Raw genomic sequence first — 8,904 nt, 5'->3', positions numbered from 1 at the left:
TGAGTATAGCTTTGACCTTTGGAAGCTCTTCAAATTTAGTTCCTGTGTTCTTTAACCTGCCCATCTTTTTTTTTTTCCAAGAAACTTCTCACTTTCTGGTACCACAGATGTTCCAGATTCCTATGTTAAAGGGTCTGATATATACGTACAAACATATGTAATTGTTGAGATGTATATGCTTTTCTTAATATCAAGAGGTACCAATAACAGACCAAGAAAAGAAAAGAAAAAAAGGAAAAAGAACATGATTCCCCTTACAGCACAATCAATGGCCAGAATAATATTACAGCATCAGTCTCTTCAAAAGCAACCCAAAAAGAGCCAGGTAGAAAACCATCCTATGCAAGTAGCAGTCTCACTTTGTAAGCAAGGGATAAAGAGGAAGTTCTTCCACTTAAAAAGGGGAAAGAGACCATTCATTGCTCTTTTTCACTTCTACTTCTTCTTTTCTAGGTTGCCTTAGAAACAGGTTGGAAAGGGGCACCTGGGTGGCTCAGTCAGTTAAGCATCTGCCTCTTGATTTCCCCTCAGGACATGATCTCACAATTTGTGGACTCAAGCTCCACTTCAGGCTCTGTGCTGACAGCATGTAGCCTGCTTGGGATTCTGTCTCTTCCTCTCTCTCTCTCTCTCTCTCCCTCCCTCTCAAAAATAAACATTAAAAAAAAGAAAAAAAGAAAGGAAAGAAATCAGGATTCCCTTAAAAAAAAAAAAAAAAAGAACAGGTAGGAAAGGATCCTTAGGTTAATACTTTGGCATATAAATTTATCTCTCCAAGGGAAAGATAAGCCTTTCACAGTCTAAAGATGCCACCACTGTAAAGGATTCCATCCCTTTTGAAATGTAAATACCTAGGAAGATAATACTCTAACCCAAATATCTGTCACAGAATGCAAGTTTCTGGGTCTTTGGGAGATAAGAGAGGTTATTAAGTGGAATCAATTAGTTCCATCATTAAAACAAAACAAACAAACCCCCCAAAACAAATGGTTGCTTATCTATTCCTTGTTGCATATGAAATATGAACTATTTTAAGGGACATGAAAGCAAACATTCAGTCTCTATGGTATATTTTCCAAGGCCTTCCCAGGAAGCCTTCTCAGGAAGCCAAGATTTCTATGATAACACCAAGAAATTCAGGAAAGATTTATTTTGTCACATTTATCTTGAATTTTTTCCAATACCAGGGCTGGAATCAAAGAGTTCTCCAAAGAGTGCTAGGAACTTTTATTGAAGCATTGTAGTTAGAAACCAAGATTGGGCATCAAGTATGCTCCTTTCTACCTGAATGCTACTTCTTTCAGTCTTCCTACTTAGTAGACAGAGGTATATACATACAAATATATACATGTATACTAACCCATGTACACACATTCATCTATATTTTATTTGCATGTATAATTCCCTCCCTCCTTCCCTATCTATATGCATTATTTTTTGTTTGTTTCTAATGTTTATTTATTTTGAGAGAGAAAGAGAGAGTGCAAGCAGGGAAGGGGCAGAGAGAAAGAAAGGGAATCCTAAGTAGGTTCCCTGCTGTTAGCACAGAGCCGGACTCTGCACGTGATTTCATGAACCATGAGATCATGAACTGAGCCAAAATCAAGAATGGGACATTTAACTGACTGAGCCAAGGCACCCCTGTTTTTTGTTTTTGTTTTTTTTTTAATTTACTTTAGAGACAAAGCATGAATGGGGAGAGGGGCGGGGGGGGGGGGTTGGGCGGAATCTTAAGCAGTCTCCAGGCTTAGGATCATGGAGCCTGATGCAGGGCTTGATCCCATGGCCCTGGGATCATGACCTAAGCCGAAATCAAGACTCAGAGGCTCAACCAACTGAGCCACCCAGGTGTCAGGTGCCCCTTTTGTTGTTGTTGTTTTTTGTTTTGTTTTGTTTTGTTTTAATCTACAAGTACACATTTATCCCTCCTACCTTGATTCAAGACCACAGGGTTCCTTTCATTGTTCCTCCTTTGCTTATTTTCAATTTCATTCTCTGACAGTGAGTAACCTGGGTTATGTTTTTTGTTGTTGTTGTTTTGTATTGTTAATTTAATTTTATTTAAATCCAAGCTAGTTAACATATAGTGTAATGATGATTTCAGGAATAGAACTTAGTGATTCATCACTTACATATAACTCCCACTGCTCATCCCAACAAGTGCCCTCCTTAATACTCATTACCTATTTAGCCCATCTCCCCACCCAACACTCCTCCAGCAACCCTCAGTTTGTTCCCTGTATTTAAGAGTCTCTTATGGTTTGCCTCCCTCTCTTTTATCATATTTTTCCCTCCTTCCCCTTTGATAACATTAACACTGTTTTGGGTACAATAATTTTTAATATGGTTACAAAACATTTATTATTCCTAGATTAAAGAATTTTTTTAAAAAGATAATAAGAACCTATATAGTTTTACCAGTTAAAGACTATTCTAGACTAATCTATTTATGATATTCAGTTTGACTTTTAAATCATTAATAATTAATTGTGGTTAGCAATTTTCTTGGCTCAAGCAAAACATGTATGTATATACATATATATGTGAATGTGTGTGTTTGTGTGTGTGTGTGTGTATAAATAGATAGATAGTTTTAGAACATGTCTACACTGCATTAAGTACCAAAACAGATATGACCAAGAAATTCATGATCCTGTCCTAGCAGGTAATGGGTCCAGTGTAAGATCAACTGGATTTGAAAACACAAAGGCACACTGTTTAAAATAACATCCACATATTACTGCCAAAAATGGGAGGTACAGGCAGTGCTTTCTGACTGAGAGTTTACTTTTTCCTATTTTATAAACTTGTACAAGTTTAGAGGATGTCAGAATTGTACCACCATAATCACAACAAAACATCTCAGGACAAAACTTTTTTTTTTTTTTTTTTTTACAGAAGAGAATTCAACAGATCAATAGGAAGAAATAAACTAAGCTGGATAGTGCCAATACAGAATGGCAGCTTTGGAGCCTTTATTTTGATCTTTCAATTATGACCCTACAGAAATATGTGGAATATCATGAAGACTGGGAATATTTTTTATTTTTAAGTCAAGCCTTTAAATCCAGCTGCATCTTTAAAATTAGAGTTTTGCAAGATTATTTTTGCTTCCCACGTGTGTCCTCTGGAGCAGAAGTAAATGTTAGGAAACTGAAAGGTTCTATTTCTCATGCTAAAGGCACTCACAGAGTTTCTTTCTGTTTGGGAACCATCATGGTTCTTACTTTCTAGAACACTTTGTAAGCCCCTATCAACATTGGGTGTCCAGCTTCATCAGAATACAGAACAGAGATCTCCATATTCCAGAACAAAGTAGCCAATCTGAAGGACTTATTCCACAGAAAAGAAAGAAGTCTGCCTCATTAGCTCTGCCTTCCCTTCATCGAAAAGAAGTGCAGGTGGCAGGTAGGGGCAAACTTTCAGTCATCAGTCATTACTGGAGAAGGCAGTAAAGCAAACATGCAGGCTGCCTGATGTCCTTGTTGTGAGAAACATATGTCTTCTCCAAAGTATAAACTTCCCATTTATGATCTAAAATAGATACCTTTATGATTTATCTAAATGAGCGGTAGACAGTTGCTCATTACATATAATTCTAGTTTTTTTCTTTACTTGAACATTCACCCCAAATCAAGTTTTAAAAGTAGAAGAGGGGCGCCTGCATGGTTGAATACAGACTCTTTATTTCAGCCAAGGTCATGATCCCAGGGTCATGGGGGTCCAGCCCCATGTCAGGCTGTATGCTGAGCATGAAGTCTGCTTAAGAGTCTCTCTCTCCCCTTCTGCCCCTCTTCCTGACTTGAGCTCACTTTCTCTCTCTCTCTCTCTAAAAGAGAGAGAGAGAGAGAGAGAGAGAGATCAGAGATTGCCAAATGTTTGTTCTACTTACTGGCATAGCACTAGCCCCAAGGACTCCATTGGTATAAATGTATTCTTTGCATTTTAAAAAGAACAGAATAGTTAGAACAAGGACATCATCATAGTTTCTAATATTGATTGAATTATATTGTCTACATTTGTTACAAATCAGCTTGGTTTTGCTCCATATTTCTATGCATTTTGTCTTCTAAATCATATTTGACAAAATACGTATTTAAAAACAGTCAGAAGACAAATGTTTAGAGAAGCAAGTTTTATGAATTAGTTTTCCTTTGGTTACTATTGGCAAGTGGAGAGATTATCATGGACTTTGAGTGAAGTGGCCAAGTATGTCCATGGGTCATCTTTTGCCACCTGCTCAGGGATGGGAAAAACTGGAAACTCATTCTCTCTCTCACTCTCTTTTAATGTTTGTTTGTTCATTTATTTATTTAGAGACAGAGCGTGACTGGTGAAGGGGCAGAGAGAGAGGAAGACACAGAATCTGAAGTAGGCTCCAGGTTTTGAGCTGCCAGCACAGAGCCCAATGTAGGGTTTGAACTCATGAACTGTGAGACTGTGACCTGAGTCCAAGTCAGAAACAACTAACTGAGCTACCCAGGCGACCCTGGAAAATCTCTTTTTTTAAACATGTTGGCAGAATATCACAATTCTTTAGCTCTTCAGGATATCCTTCTGACATTTTTCACCCAACTTCGATAATGATCTCACTAATGAATGCACTGGCTAATAAGACCCTCAACTATGATTCCAACCAAGGTCACTGTCACCAAGCCATCTTTCTCACTGTTGTCCATATCTCTCCATCCACTTTCTCCATGGAGTGACTAGCTGCCACATTTGGGGTTGTGGTACTCTGACTTTCTCCTTGGGCATGGATGCTTTCTGGAGTTGGCAGATCTTCTATGTGCATGTCATACTCTCTGTACTTGTTGGCACCAGAGCTATTAAGCCCACAGACTCCTAAGGCTTTTCACAGGCACTTGGGGTCACCATGCCATCTTCCATACCTGAAATCATAATGTGATTTTCTGGCCAGACCATGCTGATTCCTACTAGGATCCGGAGTGATGTGTTTTCTAAAATTAAGAACAGAAATGGCACCTTCTACATATTCTTGGTTTACTTGTTCTCTTTGGGACCAAGCATCTAGCTTCTGTGCTAAGTTAGATTAAAAAGCTCTGCAGCCACAGGCCCTCGCCTAGCAGAGCACTGGAGTGGGAGGTGGAATGCAGAAAGCAAAAGCACCAGTGCTGGAGGGATCCTCAAGCACCTTTTAACCACAACAGCTAAAGAAGTAAACTTTGCAGTTGGGAGCTTTCAGAGTAGAGTCAGCATTTATCTCTCCCAAAGAGGGTAGGGAACCGTCACTGTAAGGCAGTCTCAGTCCAGGGCTCACTGGTCCCACCTCTGGCTATTTGGCTGGCACAAAAAGACGATGACCTTTAGATAAGAGCCTAGCCTGGCTCACTCATTTTGACCCTGTGAGATGCTACACAGTCAAGCCTGGCTGACTTCTGACCTACAGAACAGTGAATAAATGGCTTTTCTTTAAGTCACTAAGTTGGCTTCAATTCATTAGGCAACAGTTAAAAACTAATACAAACATCATACCACTGGCTCTTGGTACCAGAGCTGTGGCTTTGTCTAAGAAACTCTCAACAGTCTAGGATTTTGGCTCAACCAGATCAATGATATAGTTGGAGAGGGAGTAGAGATGAGGTGGGGGTGGGGGGTGGGGAACAGACTCAGATTACCTGGTGTGAAATGATGTATGTTTCTGTGTGTGCGTGTGTCTTTTCCTGGTTCCTGATGCAGAGCTCCCCAAACCCTTTATAATAGAGGTGCTAGGAGAATTTTTTTTCCTTAACATTTCATTTTTGATTCCAGTTGGTGACACAGAGCTCCTAAGAACTGCAATTTCCTACATAATAGGAGCATCTAACACTAAACTCCTAAATCCCCTAGAATATCCTGGAGTGTCTTTTGTTCTAACAAAATGACTCTTGGTACGTTATTGGATGGTGGCTAGCCATCAGAAAGACCAAGCCATGACTAGAATCTTAAGTCTTTTAGCCCTAACTTTCATTCCACCAAGAGAGGAAAGGGACTACAAATGGAATTAATTATCAATAATGATAATTAATTATAATGGAGCCTCCATTAAAAAATCTCAATTAGTATGAGGTTCAGAGAGTTTCTGGGTTGGTGAACATATTCACATGCCAGGAGGGTGGCACACCCCAACTCCATGGGGACAGAAGCTCCTGTGCTTAGGACACTTTGGGACATCACTCTATGTACTGCTTCATCTGGCTATTCATCTGTATCCTATATACTTATTATATAATAAACTATTAAATGTAAAAAACAAAATGTGCCCTGTCCCATGAATACAAAGTTCATCTCCTCAGCTGAATACTAAAAGACTTTAGCATGTCTGTCCTTCACAGTTTTTTAGGATACTTCTGTGCAGCCATAAATGCTTTGTCTATAGACTTCATCTGGATAAAGACACCTTTACCCATGGGTAGCCCTGATGATTCAATACCATGTGAACCCTGTGAGTTTGAATATTTGGACAAAACTCCCCAAGAAATTACAGGAGGTCCTCAAGAAAGATCAAGAAAGATCTCAAAGGTGTATATGCTCTTCAACATTTGTAGGTGTACAAACTGCCTAGGTAGTACTGGAATAATGGTGGGAAGAGGAATGAGAGGGGCTGAGAAATGATTCATCATCTGCTGAATTTCAGTTCCTATTCTCTTAAAGGGTTCAATGTATCCTTTCCTAACAAGTCCTTATGCTCCTTCGTCGTGTTCTGTATATATTCCTCATGAGCAAAGAGGACAAAAGCATTTCCTGTTGGCCTACTGATCCAGGAGTTAACAAAGAAGATGGCTTCCTTCCCCCCATTGGTGAGGCAATGCTGTCCAGAAAAGGTCACCACTTCATCAGATGTGAGCACTCACATACAGTCGATGGCTTCTTTCTCCTTGGAGAGAAACTGGGCTACTTCTTTGGATGTACCACCAGCAAATTTAAGAAAATCATCACCTGTTGCTTTGTAAACCTCAGTGTACTGGGTCTCCATGTGATGTTTGTGCTTCTGTAGTACTAGGCCTCTATACTCCTCATGTACAAACCTAACCGGTGCTTCTCTATTCTTTCCACCCTGGACATTCAGACAAAGTTGCTGTATCTCCCACAGCAATATTGAGTCATTTAAAGAATCCTGCAATGTCTTGATCCAAACACTGCCATAGTAAACCTTGAGTCCTGACTACAGTATTATCATCAATAAGTTCCATCTTGCTGCAAGTGCCACTTCCAAATTTGGAACTTACTATCTCTGGATTTGAAAATCTGTGACGATAGGGTTCTGAAATCATTGCTAAAATTATATTCCCCACATCTAACTTGAGAGGTTCCATACTGGGAGACTGACCTATTCTCAAAATTTAAACACAGTATCATTGCTGCAATATCCAGTTTACCAATATCAGATGAATCAGGGTAACATTTCTTGAATTTTCCTCAAAGATAAAAAAAAAAAATACTCAGGCAACAATACATTCTCTCGTATGTGGAATTTAAGAAACAAAACATGAATATAGGGGATGGGAAGAAAAAGTAAGTTAAAAACAGAGAGGGAGGCAAACCATAAGAGACTCTTAAATACAGAGAACAAAGTAAGGGTTGCTAGAGCAGTGTTGAGTGGGGGGATGAGCTAAATAGGCAATGGGCATTAAGGAGGGCACTTGTTGGGATGAGCACTGGGTGTTATATGTAAGTAATGAATCACTAAATTCTACTCCTGAAATCATTATTATACTATATGTTACTAACTTGGATTTAAATAAAATAAAAAAATAGAAAAAATGATTCAGGCAATAATACATTCTTCTTGGAAGCCTTCATATTTGCCTGATATGAGGTTGCCTATCAGTACAGAGACAGAAGGAGGTCCCCACCCCAGTGTTGAGTTCATTGTTCACTGACTGATTAAATTGTCTCAGAGCTGGGTCCACCTACTCCTGAGAGGATAGGCTTTTCACATGGATCTTAGTTTCTTTTCCATCAGTTCCAACGAATCCAGTCTAACTAGTATTTTGTGATAGTTATTTTGTGTACTCGTTCTTGGCCAGATCCACAATTTTCCATAATAGCACTATCAGCTCCTTCTCAGTGGAGACCAGCTTGACCCCACAAGTGGCCCCAACAGTGATCTCAAAAAAGCATGATCAAGTAATGTGCAGACTCTATCATGACAATATGTGAGGAGAGAAGGGGATCTGGAGATAATGAGGTGGGGTGGAAGTGAGAAGAAAACTTGTGCTAAAACCTCTTCTATGAGAATAAGAGAGTGCTCCCCCCCACACACACACACATACACTCCTTGCTACCCCTGGTGCAAAAAGCCGTAGCTAACCACCCAAATCCACAACGGACCCATACCCTACACTGTGGGCAGGAAGCATGCAGCTGCTGGCCTCCAAGGGCCTGGGAGATCTCTTAGAGTGAGTGGCCCAGCTGCTGGTGCCAGCAGCCTCAATGGGCTTTCCCAGGCTCAACAGGCCCTGCTGCTGCTACATCTTCCCCCAAGTCCTTGGTGATACCACCTTCTTCACTGTCAATGGCTTCACAGTTGGTCAAAAGCAGCGCTAACCCCATTGAGCTTCTGGAAGCTGATGAGGCACCCGGACTGGGTAGGAGCTGTGCTGGTGACCCACCTGAGCAATGACAGCCTCCCTGGCCTCAACAATCTATTGAGTAAGCTGGGCTAGCAGGATAAAGTGGCCAAAGGTGAGGCTTTACATACTCATCTCACCCAACATGGGTGTCCTGGGTCTCAATGCCTGCATGCCTCACAGCTGGTGTGTTATGAGTACTAGGCAAAGCTGGCCGCAGGCCTCCTGGACTGGCTGATCATCATGCCCCTGACCAGCCCCTGGCTGCCACCATCCAAGCCTACCAAATTCTTCCAGAAGACAGTCATGGATGGGCCAGCTGCCCCCACCT

At 40.6% G+C, this 8,904-nt stretch overlaps 1 pseudogene; it reads right to left on the bottom strand.

The window, feature by feature from the left end:
* Window positions 1-4,567: 4,567 nt before the first annotated feature.
* On the bottom strand, window positions 4,568-8,151 carry LOC125166451 (epithelial splicing regulatory protein 1-like; annotated as a pseudogene).
* Between the last annotated feature and the right edge of the window lie 753 nt (window positions 8,152-8,904).

This window comes from Prionailurus viverrinus, chromosome B2 (assembly GCF_022837055.1).
Source record: "Prionailurus viverrinus isolate Anna chromosome B2, UM_Priviv_1.0, whole genome shotgun sequence".
In the NCBI taxonomy this organism is placed as follows: domain Eukaryota; kingdom Metazoa; phylum Chordata; class Mammalia; order Carnivora; family Felidae; genus Prionailurus; species Prionailurus viverrinus.
The sequence above is the reverse complement of the archived record's forward strand: the minus strand, read 5'-3'. Positions and strand labels throughout refer to the sequence as shown.